The 18421-nt window shown below is 37.3% G+C and overlaps 1 protein-coding gene across 1 annotated transcript in view; it reads right to left on the bottom strand.

The window, feature by feature from the left end:
• FGD4 (FYVE, RhoGEF and PH domain containing 4) overlaps positions 1 to 18421 on the bottom strand; it is a 238296-nt gene that overhangs the window by 152099 nt on the left and 67776 nt on the right. The window lies entirely within an intron of this gene.

Raw genomic sequence — 18421 nt, 5'->3', positions numbered from 1 at the left:
GTATGTTGGCTCTGGTTCTTGATGTCTTCTTTTTCAACATTTTAGCAGTTTGGCAGGCAAAGAAAAAGAAAACTCATATGGAATATTTTCTGATTATTTGACATTGTACATTGTAGATTTTTAATATCTTTATAATTAGCTAAACTTTTTCACTGCTTATTCAGATATTATGTGAATACAGCTCTAGAAATCTGTTACAGGGATTGCACTGAAATAAAATTTCATACATATGTGCTTTCTTTCCCCTTAGTTTTCTGTTTATACTTTGGTCTGCCAGTTTTTATAAAAACAGATTTATACCTCATGACTTTAAATCAAGTGATTTTAATTAATTCATTCATATAATAAATTGAGAACAGCTTTAAGAATCATAGTATCAACCAATTTGTTATAAAGCTAAAATTAGTAACCCCCTCAAAAAAGAAAAAAACCATTATTATGTGGCTAAAAATAAGTCTTCATTAAAAAAAAAAAGGGCAAAGCTATTTATCTGCTCTTAACACCACAATCATTCCATTCCATGTCTTGGTAAAATTAATATTATCATTAGTAATTACACCTGTGTATTATTTTGCATCCTTCTCATAACAACCCTAACAAAAAGGCATTAATTAACCCCACCGTATAGGTGATGAAATTATATGGCAGAGGGGCAATTCAAACCTTGGACTTTTTAACTTCAAAACCTGAACTTGATTCCTGGGTCAGAAAGATCCCCTGGAGAAGGGATTGGCAACCCACTCCATTTATTCTTGCCTGGAAAATCCCATGGAAAAAGGAGCCTGGTGGGCTACAGTCCATGGGGTCGCACAGAGTTGGATACAACTGAAGTGACTTAGCATTCAAGAGGCTCTTTAGTTCCTCTTCGCTTTCTGCCATTAGAGTGGTATCATCTGCATATCTGAGGTTGTTGATATTTCTCCCAGTAATCTTGATGTCAGTTCATGATTCACCCAGCATGGGTGAATGTTCAATGTTCACTGCAGCACTCTTTGCAACAGCTAAGACATGGAAGCAACCTAAATGTCCATCAACAGAGGAATGGATAAAGATGTGGCACACATATACAATGTAATATTACTCATCCATTTAAAAGAATGAAATAATATCACTTACAGCAACACTGATGGACCTAGAGACTGTCATGAGTGAAATAAGTTGACAGAGAAGCAAAAACATCATATGATATCCCTTATATGTGCAATCTAAAAAGAAATGATACAAATGAACTTATCTACAAAACAGAAATAGACTCACAAACTTAGAGAATGAACTTATGGTTCCTAGGGAGAAGGATGAGAGGAAGAGTTATTAGAGTTTTGGATCAGCATGAGACGATGCTGTAATTTTAAGCAAAAAACCAATAAGGATTATCTGTATAGCATATATTTTAATAAACATGCCATATTTTAAATAAATAACCAACAAGGACTTTTCATATAGTGTAGGGAACCCTGCTCAATGTTATGTGGCAGCCTGGATGGGAGGGAAGTTTGGGGGAGAATGGTACATGTATATGTATGGTGATGTCCCTTTGCTGTCCACCTGAAACTATCACAACATTGTTAATTGGCTAAACTCTAATACAAAATAAAAAGTTGAAAAAAAAAATCTGATCTCTAAAATGCACATTGCCTGCCATTCTCCCAAAGTTTTCCCCAAATTTCTAACTTCAGAAAGAATAAGAAAAACTTTTACCCCTATGTTCTTCAAACTCAAAGCTTAAAAATGTTCATGGTGGTAAACTTCCTTTTTTTACTTCATGTAACTCTTCCCATTACTAAACTCCTCAAAACTTTGTATCTAATCTAATCTACTTATAAAGTGAAGCATTTTATACCTAGCTTAAAACATTAGAATCATTCTAGAATAACTTATCCTATAGTCCACCAGAGCAACAGTCAGTTTTCATTTTGCTCATTAGTTATGAGAAAGAGAAGAGTCACTTCCTCAAGGTCACTTTGAGCCAGAAATAGAATTCTGGTTAAGATCTGGTCACTAAATCACACTTCCTCTGCAACACTGAGCTACCATTGGTAAACTGGTCACCAAGTGACAGAAAATATAAAAAATATGGGATACTTAAAATACTTTTTCTGTTGATGCTTATTTCCCCTACCTGTCCAGCCCTTCTATTTTGGCCACTGCCAATATATTCTATATTGTAGTATGAAAAGAAACCACAACTGCCTTGGCAGATAAAGGGAAAACAATCTATTCCTATTTCAAACATGAAGCAAATGCTTCATTTCCCTTTCTTATTAAAATATGGGATATAACCTCAAAAACTGATAGCTTTTAAAAGTGTCATATTAAATCTACTTTTTTCTAGTTAAATTTTACTGGTACATACTAGCTTTTTTTACTTATAAACTTAAGATAGTTTACTAAGAAATGTGTAGATGTTCACATGTACGGCAACTGGCATCACTGTTTTGTCTAAAGCAGTAGTACCAATTGAACTTTCTGTTATTGATGGAAAAGTTTTATATTCATGTTATAGTATAAAGTAGCTATATGAGATTTGAAACATGACTTGTATGATAATGTGTGTGATCAAGGAACTAAAATCTTATTTTAGTTAATTTTAGTTTTAAAAGCAATCTGTGGCTAGTGGACACCCAGTTCTAAAGCTTGGGTGTATGTGTGTGTATTTTTTTTTAACAAAATATATAAAGTTTATAACTTTTATTTTGAAGTAACTATTGACTCACAGGAAGTTACAAAAATAGTACAGAGAGGCCTAATTTCCCCTAATCATTATGTCATATTATATAACTATAGTACAATATCAAAACCAGGAAACTGACATTTGTACAAAGTGTATGTTCAGTTCTATGCCATTTTATCACTTGTATAGACTTGTGTAACCTCTACTACAATGAAGACACTGAACAATTTCCATCATTATGAAGAGCTCCCTCATGCCACCCCTTTATAGGGTGAACATAAGGAGAACACCCTTCTCCCCACCTTCTCTAACCCCTGGTAGCCACTAATCTATTCTACATAACATGCTGTCGTTTACAGAATGCACTGTTAAGTGGAATCGCACAGTATGTGACTTTTTGAGACTGGCTTTTTTTCACTTAGCATAATACCCTTGAGCTCCATTCAGCTTCTTGTATGCATCAAGAGAATGTTCCTTTTTACTTCTTTGTTGAATTCCATACTATGAATATTCCATAGTTAACTTAGCCATTCATGTTAATGAACATGAGGATGTTCACAGTTTGGACTATTACAATAAACAAAACTATGAACATTTTGCACAGGTTTTAGTGTAGATCTAAGTTCTCATTTCTCTGCAATAAATGTTCCAAAGTGCAGATGCTAGATTATATGATGAGTGTCCATATGTGCTTATTTTCACTTGTCATCTGTGGATTTTTTTTTTTCATGTTGTTTGCCCATTTTCTAATTAGATTGTTTGGGTTGTTTTACTGTTGAGTTTTGAGAGTTCTTTACATATTTTAGAGAGGATCCTTTGTCAAATATAGGGCTTCAAAATATTTTTCCAGTCTACAGCTTTTCTCATCACCCTTTTAACAGACAAAAGTTTTAAATTTTGATGAAATTTTATCAATCCTTTCTTTTACTATTCATGCTTTTGGTTACATGACTAATAACTTTTAAAAAATTCTTTATTGAAGTACAGTTGATTTGTAATGTGTTAGTTTCAGGTGTACAGCAAAGTAATCAGTTATCTATCTATCTATCTATCTCTCTCTATCTATCTAATATATTTCCACCCTTTTCTAGACTGTTTTCCCATACAGGCCATTACAGAGCATTGAGCAGAGTTCCCTGTGCTCTACGATAGGTTCTGACAAATTATCAATCTTACATACAATAGTGTATCTATGTCAATCCCAATCTCCCAATTTATCCCTCCCCGTCCATCCCTTGATAACTTTAAGCTTGTTTTCTACATCTGGGACTCTAATTCTGTTTTGTAAATAAATTCATTTATACCTTTTTAAGAATCCACATATATCTCTAGTATCATTCATGTTGCTTCAAATGGCATTATCTTGATTTTTTTTATGGCTGAGTAATATTCCATTGCATATATGTACCAAATCTTCTTTATCCATCTCTTTGTTGATGAACATTTAGGCTGTGTCCATGTCCTGGCTATTGTAAACAGTGCTGCAATAAACATTGGGGTGTGTTTATCTTTTTGAATTATGGTTTTCTCTGGGTATATACTGCTAATAACTTTTTACCAAATCCAGGTCCTGAAGATTTTCTCCTATGTTGTCTTTTTAAATTTTTACAGTTTTTTATGCTTTACATTTAAATTGATAATCTATTTTGAATTAATTTAGAGTGATATTGTAAGGTTTGGTTTTTTTGTTTGTTTTTGTCTATACCTATCCAACTACTCAAGCATCATTTGCTGAAAAGACAAACTGTATTACTTTTGAACCTTTGTCAAAAATCAGCTGGCTGTACCTGTATGGGGCTATTTCTAAGTTCTCTATTCTGTTGCATTAATCTATTTGTCCCTCTGGCAACCACAGAGTTGATTACTATAGCCATATAATGTTTTAAAACTAGATCAAGTAATTTTCTCAACATTACTCTTCTTTATCTAAACTGTTTTGGGTATTCTGGTCACTTTGTCTTCCCGTGTAAATTTCAGAATAACCTTATTCATACCTACACAAATTCTCTGAGAATCTTGGGAAGAATTGTTAAACCTGTATATTAATTTGGGAGATCATCATCTTTACGATACTGAGAGTGTTCCAGACCATGAACACAGTATATGTCTCTCCATTTATATAGACCATTGATTTCACCATCAGCAATTTATAGATTTCCTGGGTATATCTTTTAAAAGCATGTCAAATGATGAACTAGAAACAGCTTGTAAATGCTACCAAAATAAAAAGTGGTAGTCCAAGTAAATTTTAGGAGTCAAATAATCTTGGCTAACAGAGTTAAAAATCAAGAATAACACAAATACAACAAATAAATCCACTGGGGGAATAAGTATATTTGGCTGAAAGACTGGCTTTATATAATTTACAAAGAAATGAAAGGGCACAACATGGTATTTTGCAATTAAAACAATAAAAAGAGTAGACTGGAGGCATAAAACAGATATAAAATATCCTCCAATAACATGCAGCACTGTCTTCCCTTTTTTGAATAATTATATTTATTCTATGAATCATCATACCTGCGTATTATGTATGCAACAACTGTATAAGATGAAGGCTCTAAATTATATAATTTCAAAGTCTCTTCCAAGTCCTACATTAAATTATTTTAATTTTTTTTGAAGAGATCATGGTTGAAAAGGCTTTATGAATTTTGCTATGTAGGTATCTTTGGAGGGCAGGTCAAGTGGAAAAAATAATTCTATTGAATATAAGTGTATGTAACCATTTGGAAAATTTACTAAAGCTGTGGGGGAAAGAGATACAAGAAATCTGAAGGCAATTAAAATTATCTAGCCCAGAAATGAGTATTCTGTGAAAATACCTGGAAGGTAATCAGGAACTTATGTACCTATCCAAAGGAAATAAAGAAAAAATTTTAAATACATACAAAAATACATTAACAATTGAGTTAAAAAATAGTGAGATTACCGTAGGTGTATAAACCCTGAAATAAATAAGGTCTTATTTAATGATGAATAAACTATAGTTGTGAAGGTGGAAGAGTACAAAAATAACTCAGCGACCTTCCTACCTACTTCCCATCAACATTCTACAAGTGTCTAACCCAAGCCTTTGGAAATCGACATCCAGCTTTCAAAGCTGACTGAGAAGGAAGAATTTGATGACTTGAGACTAAGGAACAAATGACCATGAGCACTTCCTATTCACCTGAAAGTCCCTAGAATGTTTTATTGGTTCACACACACACCAACTGCTTGGTGAATTGACAGGTACTAAGGTACTAGGATAACACAAAACAAATGGTAAATTACTTTGTAGAAAAACAGAAGATGATACTTCCTAAAATCGAAGAGCATAGGTATCATTTTCTAAACTGCTGGTAATGGTATCATCCCAAAGAAGTTTGACACTGCATGAAGAGTATCAAGAAGCTAGAAGGATTCCTCATACAGAACCATAAATACATGTGTAATAATCATCTCATCCACAATACACATTCACTCCTAAATATGTCATTCTACCAGACTTTGTAGGGTATGAGGAGAATAAAGAAGAAAAACATCAATAGATGAACCAAGAAGAGAGAGGGAAAAAAGGAAGCAAATTGCTAGTCACACTTGATAACTACTGGGGAAGAGTAAAACTAAAAGCAAGTTAGGGAAACCAGTGCTGCCTCAAACATTTTTATTTACAATTAAAGAAAACATGCTCAAATTATTTCAGTATTTAACAACTTTCTCAATGTTATCAAGATAACATATAACCAAACTCAAAAGTATGAAATCAAAGCTAAGAATAGGAATTAAAGCTCAAAGATTTAATTTACCAGTTAGAATCTATGAGGGGAAAAGTTGGCTTAAAACTCAACATTCAGAAAACTAAGATCATGGCATCCGGTCCCATCACTTCATGGCAAATAGATGAGGAAACAATGAAAACAGTGACAGGTTTTATTTTCTTGGTTTTATTTTCTGCAGTCACTGAAGATGGTGACTGCAGCCATGAAATGAAAAGACACTTGCTCCTTGGAAGAAAAGCTATGACCAACTTAGACAGCGTATTAAAAAACAGAAACATTACTTTGCCTACAAAGGTCCATCTAGTCAAAGTTATGGTTTTTCCAGTAGGCATGTATGGATGTGAGAGATGGACCATAAAGAAGGCTGAGTGCTGAAGAATTGATGCTTTTGAACTGTGGTGTTGGAGAAGACTCTTGAGAGTCTCTTGGACTGCAAGGAGATCAACCCAGTTAATCCTAAAGGAAATCAGTTTGAATATTCATTGGAAGGACTAATGCTGAAGCTGAAGCTTCAATACTTCAGTCACCTGATGAGAAGAACTGACTCACTGGAAAAGACCCTGATGCTGGGAAAGACTGAGGGCAGGAGAAGGGGGCAACAGAGTATGAGACGATTGGATAGTATCACTGACATGTATTTGAGCAAACTCCAGGAGATAGTGAAGGACAGGGAAGCCTGGCATGCTTCAGTCCATGGGGCTGCAAAGGTCAAACACAACTGAGCAACTGAACAACAACAAAAGTGTATGAATTTTAAAGCCATAAGATATAATTAAACTCTTTAAAATCACTATAATAATAGAACATTTAGGTTTATAGCCCCAAATTGGATTGTATGCATGTGCTCAGTCACTCAGCTGTGTCTGACTCTTTGCGACCCCGTGGACTGTAGCCTACCAGGCTCCTCTGTCCATGGAATTTTCCAGGCAAGAATACTGGAGTGGGTTGCCATTTCCTATTCCAGGGTTGTCATTTCCTACTCTTTCTGACCTAAGGAGTGAACGCGTGTCTCTTGCATCTCCTGCATTGGCAGGCAGATTCTTTACCACTGTGCCACCTAGGGGAAAATTTACTAATGTAAGTCTTTAACAAATTCAGTAAGTGATTTTACTAGTCTGCATTAGCTAACCTAAAGGATGACTTGGGTAAATAAGCAAAAGCTAGTGCAGCTTCTGCTACCATCATCTGTTTTGTCTTCTTTCACCAATATGGAAAGAGCTGCACACAAAAGTTCCAAACGAAAGAACCTTGGGATCCTTTCACTCTATTATTTACCCTCTGCTTTACCACAATCACTTTAACAAAGCATCCGGAGTCCACCTTTCACTGTACACAATCTTAAACAGCACCTACTCCCTATTTTAAGAAGAGGAATCTTTGGAATGAGACTCTCTCTCTCCATCTGGTAACATACAGGACAACCTTTACTAAAAATAAACAGATCAGTGTTAAAACCAAATACGATACATAAGTGCATTCAGATATCCTTGTCACATACAAATCTGCATACCAGGAGTGCTTGAGAATATTTTCTGTTGATGAGAAATTTAAAAATTAATTTTACCCCCAAGATGACTTTTGTCCACCAAATTATAACATTTAAAATTGACAGATATCAAAATGCTTTTTATATATAAAAGTTTTCTTTTAACCTTCTTCCAGAGCTTACAATCTTACTTCAAACAACAATTACTTTTTAACATCTCATAACTCGAGCCAAGAGTGCCTTTTCAGTACTATAAAAAAAAAAAAAAAAAAAAAACCCTAACAGTAGAGTCATGATAGTCAAAATTCTGTCACTACTGCCACCAACAACCCACCAATAGGTGGGGTCTATTTTGCCACCTCCTTGCTTCTGGGTTGGGCCTATGACTGTCCAAAGGAAAAAGGCAGAAATGATATTGTACTAATTCTGGGCTAAATCTTTAAGAGGCATGGCAACTTCTCCTTCCTTCCTTTTAGAGTCCAGCTGCCATGCTATGAGCAGGTCCAAACAGCAACAGGAATGAGAAAGGCCCACAGAGAAAAGAAGAAAGGCCCAGATAACAGGACCTACTTGCCACTTGAAAGTGAGCTATCCTGAAAGTAACTCCTAAAAGCTCTAATCAAGCTGCCTCTGCTGACAGCATACGACCTTGAGATGAGGTAAGCTGTCCTTATAAAAACCCTGCCAAATCCCAAACTTGTGAGTAGAAAAGCCATTACTGTCTTAAGCCACTAAATTTGGAGGTTGATCTGTTATATAACAACAGATAGATAACTGAAAGAAAATTTGGTACCAGAAGTGGGGTTCTACTGCAACAAAAACCTAAAATGTGTACCAGCTTTGGATCCAAGTGATGGGCAGAAGCTGGAAGAGTTCTGAGGAGACTGCTAATAAAGATTTGAAAAAGTGAAGAAATGTTACTGGTGCCTAAAGAAAAGGGACCCAAGTTATGTACTGTGAAAACAATCAGCAAATCAATGCAAGCAATGATGTGGAAGGTGGAAATGGTACCTACTGAGCTCATGATCTGACTAAGTAAAATTCAAGGAAGAATGTTGAAAGTATCAACTGGCTCATTTTAACTGCTTCTGTAGTGAGAAAAACTAAAAAAGGAACTGCCTGGTTCCTTTTCAAACAGAATTTAGAGGAAATTTAAAGGCGTCGCATTTGGCGGGTTCAAAAACAAAACCATTGCTCATTTCAGCATCATAGTAAAACTAAGCTCAAAGTAAGAAATGGTTCAGGGCAAAGATCAAATCCTGCACTGCCAGTACAATGTGGCCTTGAGGATGTGACTGTATGATCCTTTGTTGATCCCTCATAAAGATTTTAGGCTCCTCATAGACTTTTTCCTTTAAACCAGTGATTCTAATAGTCCATGTACACACTTCTAGGTACTCATGTCCTTGTAGAGACTCTTCCCACATTGACTCTGGACAGAGCCTATTATTGCTTTAGACCACTTAGAATAGGGCAGAAATCATGCAGTGCCAATTGTGGGCCCAGATCTTATTTGGTTCGGCAACACCTATTTCTTCCATTTTGGAACCCAGACACCACAGGTGACCTAAGCAGCCATGGGTCCCAGCTGAGCTCCTACCCAAACCTCAGAGGACTATAGCCATTCCAGCATCCAGCTGACAGGACATGAAAACAAAATTGCCTGGTCAACCCACTGAATCACAAGATAACAAACTGCTGCTTTAAGCTACTGAGTTTTGGAGTGGTTTATTACACTTTAATAATAACCAAAACACGGGTTTCTTTCAGTGGTATATTAAATGTCACTTCTCTCTAATCATAAAAGGCTAGATAGCTATGAAGAAATGCAATGAAAACTTTTTGTTCTAAAAATTTAATGTCCAACATGGACAGACCTAGAGGTTATCATGCTAAGTGAAACAAGCCAAAGACAAATATCATATGATATCTCATATGTAGAATCTAACAACAACAAAAAGATACAAATGAACTTATATACAAAACAGAAATATACGCACAGATGTGGAAAACAAACTTATGGTTAGCAAAGGGGAAAGAAGGGGAGGATAAATTAGAAACTTGGGATTAACGTATACCACTACTATATATAAAATAGATAACCAACAAGGACCTACCACATAGCACAGGAAACTATACTCAATATTTTGCAATAACCTATGAGGGAAACAAATTTGAAAAAGAATATTATTGTGTTGGCCAAAAAGTTCATTTGGGTTTTTCCAATAAGATGTTACGAAAACCCTGAAAGAATTTTTGGCCAACCCAATATACATATAATGTATAACACAACATTTTAAATAAACAATACTTCAATTTAAAAAAGTATATATTATACCTAGGGTCAATTTAACAGTTATTTAAACAAATAAAACATACCTTCTAAGTCTAAGGAAAAATTTTTTTAGAGTCTATTTACAGACAGATCTTAGAGTCTGTCACTAATAAGGACAAAAACTTTAGTGTTTCCATTCAGTAGAAAACAATAAGCACCTATACATTAGGGAGGACTAGGATTAGGGAAGGAGATCTTAGCAAGGCATATGAGGGGTACAGACAAAACTGAGGAAAGGCCCTGCTTATCAGGTAAATTCCAATAGGAATTCGGAAATCAACAGGGGAAAATACACAGACACCAAACAACCTGTGGTAATAGCCAAGGAATTCTCAAGGCACAGTCATAAGAGTGAAGATGGCAGGTCTTCCAAAGCCTGTTGTTATAGCAAACAGCAAGATTTTTACCATCAGTATCTCCAATGAGAAACTATAAGCTCTGCTTTCTCCTGTGCTGATGCAACTGCTGCCCTCTGCTTAGCTCCTTTGGACTTAAAGGGCCCTCAAACATCTGAGCCATCACCCTGACTTCAGTCCATCCTGTGGATGACTATGATGGCATACGGGGAGGCTGGAGACTTTCTGCATCTTGAGAATAGGAACAATAAAGGTAAATTCTTCAAAAGATGGTAGTATTATTATTTTAAGTTTCATAGAAAAGTACTTAGAAGAGTTCTAGTCACATAGTAAACTCTCAACATCCAACACTATCAACAAATTACATTTGGTAAATTTGTTCAATTACGAGTGCATCTACCCTAAAAACAAAAACTTTCAAGGAAAAAAAAATTAAAAGAATATCAACTCAGAAGCCTATTAATAGGGAACTGGTTTAAACAAACTGTAGTACAGCTATAAAGCTATAAATACTATGCTGCCTTAAATGAGATAATAAAAAATAAATGAAGAGGATTTTAAAAGATTTGATGTGGAAAATTTCTAATATAAGTGAAAAACCAAACTGAAAAAAACATATAACTCCACTTTAAAAATAAGTATATATTGTTATATATGCATAGAAAAGAATTTCTTAGAGTCACCAGACTAAACAGCACAATTTGGGTTGGGATTTCACTTTCTACTTAACACACTGCTATAACATCTGTGATTTTTTAAATTTATTTTAACAGCATGCACAAATGACCCTTACAATCAGAAAAACATTAAAAATAAAGACACACAGATTCTTCTGAAAACAAAGCATGCTTTTACCTGAATTAGTTCACGAGTTTTCAGTGCTTATTCTTCTTTGCACACAAGCAGCTCAGGTCTGTTTTTAGAACAGTGTCAGGAGCTGCTTGCTATATGAGCTGTTTCCTGTATCGGGCAGCTATTTTTAATTAATGAATATTTTGTTGTAAGAGTTCATGGCAAGATAACAACACTACCATTGCTGCAAGTGAAACTAAAGAAAGGCTTATTCTGCAAACTAAAATGAAAGATTTAAGTCATAAAAAAGTACTCCACGTTAAAAAGTATTAAGGTACACAGCAGTTAATGTTAAGCACTTTATTTCCACTGTGATATTGAGATAAACTGGATCATTTAAAAATTCCTGAAGGAGTAGACAGCATATTAAAAAGCAGGAACATTACTTTGCCAACAAAGGTCCATCTAGTCAAAGCTATGGTTTTTCCAGTAGTCATGTACAGATGTGAGAGCTGGACCATAAAGAGAGCTAAGCGCCGAAGAACTGATGCTTCGGAACTGTGGTGTTGGAGAAGACTCTTGAGAGTCCCTAAGAATGCAAGTAGATCCAACCAGTCAATCCTAAAGGAAATCAACCCTGAATATTCATTGGAAGGTCTGATGCTAGAGCTGAAGCTCCAATACTTTGGCCACCTGATGCAAAGAACTGACTCAAAGGAAAAGACCCTGATGCTGGGAAAGACTGAAGGCAGGAGAAGGGGACAACAGAGGATTAGATGTTGGATGGCATCACCAACTCGACTGACATGAGTTTGAGCAAGCTCCAGGAGTTGGTGATGGAGAGAGAAGCCTGATGTGTTGCAGTCCATGGCGTCGCAAAGAGTCAGACATGACTGAGCGACCGAATTGAATGGAACTGAAAGAGTAGATGTAATTCTATTTAACTTCTCCTAAAAAGTGATAAGAGCTGGTTAGAGCTTCCCTGGTAGCTCAGCTGGGAAAGAATCCACCTGCAATGCAGGAAACTCCCGTTCGATTCCTGGATCAGGAAGATCCCTTGGAGAAGGGATAGGTTACCTACGGGGACTCAAATGTGAGCTGTGGAAAAATCAGAGGTTAAGAGAAAAGAGAATGAACACAGAAACAGAATAAGATTTCTTCCAAACAAAATATTTATTAAGCAATTATGTACAAAATGCTGTCCCAAACTGACTAGAGAATTAAAACTGTGGTTACTCTGTCAGAATGAACAGCAAAATAATCACTGCGTCCATTTTATTTTCTTCCAAGATTTATAAGATAAAATGGCTCAAAAGGTAGCTGCTATGTAAAGAAATTATATTTTTCATTTGTCCAATCCCATGCTCGAACAGCATCACAAGGAGTCCTCTGGAGGGTCAGTAACAGTTGAGAGTAGGTGGGAATGCAATGGCTGGTTAACAGAGCCAGAATTCCCAGGTCCCTCTCTAGATGCTCTCCCACAGAATGAAGATGGGATTTTCCTGTAGACCTAAGAGAAGGTTCTAAGAAGGTCTCACTGCACTGGGGATGATTATGTGCAGTCCAGTCACAAAAAGAAAGGTTTATTGTTCTCTTGCCAACCTATAACCCTCACAACAGGTGGCAATCCACCCAATTATGCTAACCTCTACCCACACCCTCTACACTCACCACTTCCCTAAATTCCTTGCATTTGTAAACTGCTTCACAATTTTTAAGTGCTCTCTTATCCATTAATTTGATTTAACAGGTTATAAGATATCTACCTAATGTGTTTAGTTAAAACTGAATTTGAAAGGAGTTCTAAGGATGGAACAGGGCTCCCAACATCTAAGGAGGCCTTGCTAATTTAGCACATCCCATGGCAGGGGTGAGGGAGTTAATTTTATCCATCAACATGGAGGGTGTTTTGGAAAAGATAAACATTTAAATCAGTGAACTCCATGTAAGCAGACTGCCTTTCATAATGTGGGTGGGCCTCATCCATTCAGTTGACAGCCTGCATAGAGTGAAAAGACTGGCCTCCCTGAGCAAAAAAGAATTCTTCAGCAGCCTGTCTGTGGATTTCATCTGAACCACTGGCTTTCCTGGGTCTCTGCCTGCTGACCTTTGGACTGAAGCTGCACCACCAGCTCTTCTGGGTCTCAAGTCTGCCGGGTCTCAAGTGTGCCGACCCATGCTGTGGACTTGGACTTGCCAGCCTTCATAAACACGTGAGTCAATTCCTTAAATATACATATATGTACACATACAATCTATTGCTTCTGTTTCTCTGGAGATTCCTAACTAATACAGGGAGTCCCACAGTTTAGTAACTACACAGGAAGAATCACTCAGTGAGGGACAAGTGGCCTCTCCTAACTAGGGGATGCCTGACCTTTCTCCCTACCATGGTGCTCTCCAGCAAACAATACTGTTTTAGGATGCATGAATATGCCTGGAATAGATACACACCTTGTTACTGCTTACTTTTTAGATGCCTAGGAAGAGAAATGAGTCCTGAAAATGGTCCACACTCTGCTCTAAGTTTAAAATCACAAATATAAAAATCACAAAATTAGCTAGATAAGCCTCAGCAATGCCTGCTGAGGTCACTGTGGAAAGGAGAGTAGAAGAAAAAAAGTAAAGCTGACAGTATTGGAAGCACAATGACCTTTGATTCAGGGCATCACACACATTATTCTCTATTACAGATAACTGAATTATTCATGTCTGCCTCATAATATCTCAATTGTAATAATATCATAATATCTCAAATACCTCCCTTGATAGTTATGGAAATTTTCTACCCAGTTCTTTTAAAATCTTCATCAACATTTAGCATGGGTCATCTGCTTAACTAGACAAATGCACCACCTTGTGGTTATGCTTCAGCCTAAACTCCCCATCCTCCAGAGGCTGTCTAGTCTGGACACCCCCCCCCACCCCACATGCAGCAGCACCACAAAGGAGCCCTTTACCTCACTCCTCTCATCTAAAACAGAGCTACTTGTACTTCTTGAGTGACACTTCTGGCCCCTCCCACTCACCTTCCCATTAAGGTAGTGCCTACACTGACAATTTTAATATTTGTACTCACTTTTCCTTCATCAAATCAATGGTTTGAAGTATTTTTGCACATAAACTTTTACAAAGTATACTCTCTTCCACTTTCTATTGTCTTTATCCCCTTGTCTTTGCCTCCGCTATACAATTTATCCTTCACTATGGCCAATACATCTCTCCAGCTTTAATAGCCTACACAAAATAGAGTTGTCGATAGAATAGATATTATCACACAATTTAGAGATGAGAAAAGGGGCAAAAAGAGATGAAATAACTTGTGCAAGTTCAAATTTTAAATTAATGGTAATCAGGATCCATTTTCTATGACCTGTTAGTTGAATGTCTATTAAATAGAATGGTAATATAACAGTTATTATATAGCTCCTAAGATGGCAGAGAAGGACATGCGCTCATCTTCTCCTGCAGGAACACCAAAACTGCAACTAGCCGCTGATTAACTATCAACACGGAAACAGTGGATCCCACCAAACAAAGATATCCCACGTCCAACAGCAAAGGAGAAGTCCCAATAAGATGGCAGGAGAGGAAAAATCAAATTTAGAATCAAACCTCATACCCACTAGAGATGTGCAAATGAAAATTTGTGTGCAACAGGTCCTACAAAAAGGTGCAGTGAGCCCCACAAGACACTGAGCCAAACTTGCCTCCGAGTGTTTGAGTATCTCCTGCAGAAGCACAGGTCAGCAGGGGCCTACTACGGGGCAAGGGGCACTGAAGACAACAGTCCTGAAACGCAGGCATACTGCCAAAAGTCCTTTTGAAGGACATCGCCATTACCAGCATTACTGAGGCCAAACTACAGGGAGGGCATACATGTCCAACCATCACCAGAAAATCGGATTAAGAATTTACTGAGCTTGGTATTTTCTAGGCCCCCTACAGTACTATATACCAACAGTCCCAATATTATGTCATAAATCTATATTCATTAGATAAATCATCACCTCTTGGAAGTCAAGAGATACCTGGAGTAACAGGCAAATTTGTCCTTGGAGTACAAAATGAAGCAGGGCACAGGCTAACAGAGGTTTGCCAAGAGAATGCCCTGGTCATAGCACACACCCTCTTCCAACAACACAAGAGACAACTTTACACATGGACATTATCCGATGGCCAATACCTAAATCAGACTGATTATATTCTTTGTAGTCAGAGATGGAGAGAAGTTCTCAGTTCAGTTCAGTTCAGTCACTCAGTTGTGTCCAACTCTTTGTGACCCCATGAACATCAATACACCAGGATTCCCTGGCCATCACCAACTGCTGAAGCTTACTCAAACTCATATCCCTAGAATCAATGATGCCATCCAACCATCTGATCCTCTGTCACATCCTTCTCCTCCTGACTTCAATCTTTCCCAGTATCAGGGTCTTTTCTAATGAGTCAGTTTTTCCATCAGGTGGCCAAAGTATTGGAGTTTCAGGTTCAGCATCAGTCCTTCCAATGAATATTCAGGACTGATTTCCTTTAGGATGGACTGGGTGGATCTCCTTGCAGTCCAAGGGACTCTCAAGAGTCTTCTCCAACACCACAGTGCAAAAGCATCAATTCTTCGGCTTTCTTTATAGTGCAGCTGTCACATCCTTCATGACTACTGGAAAAACCATAGTTTTGACTGGATGGACCTTTGTTGGCAAAGTAATGTCAAGAGTCTTCTCCAGCACCACAGTTTGAAAGCATCAGTTCTTTGGTGCTCAGCTTTCTTTATTGTCCAACTCTCACATCCATACATGACTACTGGAAAAACCATAGCTTTGACTAGACAGACCTTTGTTGGCAAAGCAATGTCTCTGCTTTTTAATATGCTGTCTAGATTTGTCATAGCTTTTCTTCCAAGGAGCAAGCATCTTTTAATTTCATGGCTGCAATTACCATCTGCAGTGATTTTGGAGCCCCCCAAAATAGTCTGTCACAGTTTCCATTGTTTCCCCATCTATTTGCCATGAAGTGATGGGACCAGATGCCATAATCTTAGTTTTCTGAATGTTGAGTTTTAAGACAACTTTTTCACTCTCCTCTTTCACTTTCAAGAGCTCTTTAGTTCTTCTTTGCTTTCTGCCCTAAGGGTGGTATCATCTGCATATCTGAGGTTATTGATATTTCTCGCGGCAATCTTGATTTCAGCTTGTGCTTCATCTACCCGGCATTTCGTACTCTACATATAAGTTAAGCAGGCTGACAATACAAGCCGTGATGTACTCCTTTCCTGATGTGGAACCAGTCTGTTGTTCCATGTTCAGTCCTGATGTTGCTTCTTGACCTGCATACAGATTTCTCAGGAGGTAGGTAAAGTGGTCTGGTATTCCCATCTCTTGAAGAATTTCCAGTATGTTGTGATCCACATAGTCAAAGGCTTTAGCGTACTCAATAAAGCAGAAGTTTTTCTGGAACTCTCTTGCTTTTTCGATGATCCAACGGATGTAGCTAATTTGATCTTTGGTTCCTCTGTGTTTTCTTAAATCCAGCTTGAACATCTGGAAGTTCATGGTTCAGGTACTGTTGAAGCCTGGCTTGGAGAATTTTGAGCATTATTTGGCTAGCATGTGAGATCAATGCAATTGTGCAGTAGTTTCAGCATTTTTTGGTATTGCCTTTCTTTGGGATTGGAATGAAAACTGAACTTTTCCAGCCCTGTGTCCACTTCTGAGTTTTCCAAATTTGCTGGCATATTGACTGCAGCACTTTTACAGCATCATATCTTACGATCTGAAATAGCTCAACTGGAATTCCATCACCTCCACTTACTTTGTTCCTATTGATGCTTCCTAAGGCCCACTTGACTTCATACTCTAGGATGTCTGGCTCTACATGAGTGATCACACCATCATAGTTATCTGGGTTATGAAGATCTTTTTTGAATAGTTCTTCTGTGTATTCATGCCACCTCTTATTATCTTCTGTTAGGTCCTTATTATCTTCTGTTGTGCCCATCATTGCATGAAATGTTCCCCTGGTATCTCTAATTTTCTTGAAGAGATCTCTAGTCTTTCCCATTCTGCGTTTTCCTCTATTTCTTTGCACTGATCACTGAAGAAGGCTTTCTTATCTCTACTTGCTATTCTTTGGAACTCTGCATTCAAATGGGTATATCTTTCCTTTTCTCCTTTACCTTTCGTATCTTTTCTTTTCTCAGCTGTCTGTAAGGCCTCCTCAGACAATCATTTTGCCTTTTTGCATTGGCAGTTCGGAGTCTCAACCACTGAACCACCGGAGAAGTCCCCATTTTGCCTTTTTGCATTTCTTATTCTTGGGTATGGTCTTGATATCCACCTCCTGTACAGTGTTACCAACCTACATCCATAGTTCTTCAGGCATTCTGTCTATCAGATTTAATCCCTTGAATCTATTTGTCACTTCCACTGTATAATTGCAATGGATTTGATTTAGGTCATATCTGCATGGTCAAGTGGTTTTCCCTACTTTCTTCAATTTAAGTCTGAATTTGGCAATAAGGATTTCATGATCTGAGCGATAGTCAGCTCCTGGTCTTGTGTTTGCTGACTGTATAGAGCTTCTCCATCTTTGGCTGCAAAGGATATATAATCAATCTGATTTTGGTGTTGACCATCTGCTGATGTCCATGTGTACAGTCTTCCCTTGTGCTGCTGAAGAGGGTGTTTGCTATGATTGGTCCATTCTCTTGGCAAAACTGTTATCCTTTACTCTGCTTCATTTTGTATTCCAAGGCCAAATTTGCCTGTTACTCCAGGTATCTCTTGACTTCCTACTTTTGCATTCTAGTCCCCTATAATGAAAATGACATCTTTTGGGGGTGTTAGTTCTATAAGGTCTTGTAGGTCTTCATAGAACCGTTCAACTTCAGCTTCTTCAGCATTACTGGTTGGGGTCTAGACTTGGATTACTGTGATACTGAATGGTTTGCCTTGGAAATGAACAGAGATCATTCTGTCATTTTTGAGACTGCATCCAAGTACTGCATTTTGGACTCTT

Source organism: Odocoileus virginianus, chromosome 23 (genome assembly GCF_023699985.2).
Source record: "Odocoileus virginianus isolate 20LAN1187 ecotype Illinois chromosome 23, Ovbor_1.2, whole genome shotgun sequence".
In the NCBI taxonomy this organism is placed as follows: Eukaryota; Metazoa; Chordata; class Mammalia; order Artiodactyla; family Cervidae; genus Odocoileus; species Odocoileus virginianus.
The sequence above is the reverse complement of the archived record's forward strand: the minus strand, read 5'-3'. Positions and strand labels throughout refer to the sequence as shown.